Below are 1,205 nucleotides of genomic sequence, written 5' to 3'. Positions count from 1 at the left end.
CGGGACGAGTCGACGACGGGTCCCGTTGCCGTCCGGACCCTTCGGGACGGCCGAAAGTCCGTCGAGAGGATCATCCGAAAGGAGACGGTCTTCATCGTCCGACCGATGCCGCACCTACGAGTTTTCCGATATTTTCTTCGACGGATCTTCAGGTTTTCTTCCTTTCTTCCGTCTTTCTCTCTTCGTAATTTCGTGTCCGACCTGCGTCGTCCGAAGTCGGGGTGAAGATCGAAGAAAAAACGCCAAAAATAACAACTCGTCAGCCACGCACACCGCGTTCGAATGTCTAACGGTCCAACTTGGATTTTCGAAGATCGCCGAATCCGAGGGACGATAAATAATAATAATAATAATAATAATGGTAATAAATAATAATGTTAATAATAATAATAATGATATGATGATTATAACGATAATTATTATAGATAGGTAAATAGAAACACAGGTCTCCTCTCGAAAATCGGAACTTCCTGATATTACTTACATATTTCGGTCGATCCAAATGTGGGAATCTCGTCGTCGTCGGAGCAAGCAGCGCGGTAGGTGGGGTGAAATTCTGGATTTTCCACCGCCGCCGGCGGTCGAAAAATGTGCGACGCGGGAGATCGCCAGTCCGTCTAGTAGTCTCTCTTGTCGTTAGAGCGTGACGTGGTGGTTGTTGTGGGATTTCCCGTTAGTTCGGTCCGACGTCGGTCGTCAGAGGGTAAGTGCATACGGAAACGAAACGCATCGCGTTTTGATGTTCATATTCGTGCATCGGAATGTTAAAAGCAATATATTTTACACCAACGATCACACCTAAACACCACGGCAACGGCCATACCACGTTGAAAAGCACCGGTTCTCGTCCGATCACCGAAGTTAAGCAACGTCGGGCGCGGTCAGTACTTGGATGGGTGACCGCTTGGGAACACCGCGTGCCGTTGCCCCCCAACACTTTTTGTTTTTTTTTGAAATCCATAGCAACCACCGAACCGATTTGTTTTTCGTGCAGGTATTCGGAAACATGCACAGACCCGTATAATGTAGATTCATAGCTTTAAGTACTAGATAATTAAGAAAACAATTTTTTTTGTCGATTAATTGTAAACAATTGCAGAATAAAAACTCGTCAAACGGTAAAGGTTGTCGTTCGATCACCGAAGGTAAGCCACGCGGGCAGCGGTCAGCACTTGGACGGGTGACCGGTTCATTATATTCCTTCC

At 46.6% G+C, this 1,205-nt stretch overlaps 1 non-coding gene across 1 annotated transcript; it reads left to right on the top strand.

Moving 5' to 3' along the window:
* The first annotated feature begins 809 nt into the window (after positions 1-809).
* LOC138140855 (5S ribosomal RNA) lies at positions 810-929 on the top strand. The gene has a single exon (XR_011162770.1). It is a non-coding gene; the product is annotated as a 5S ribosomal RNA (ribosomal RNA).
* The last annotated feature ends 276 nt before the right edge of the window (positions 930-1,205 follow it).

This window comes from Tenebrio molitor, unplaced genomic scaffold, assembly GCF_963966145.1.
Source record: "Tenebrio molitor unplaced genomic scaffold, icTenMoli1.1 SCAFFOLD_420, whole genome shotgun sequence".
Taxonomy (NCBI): domain Eukaryota; kingdom Metazoa; phylum Arthropoda; class Insecta; order Coleoptera; family Tenebrionidae; genus Tenebrio; species Tenebrio molitor.
The sequence above is the reverse complement of the archived record's forward strand: the minus strand, read 5'-3'. Positions and strand labels throughout refer to the sequence as shown.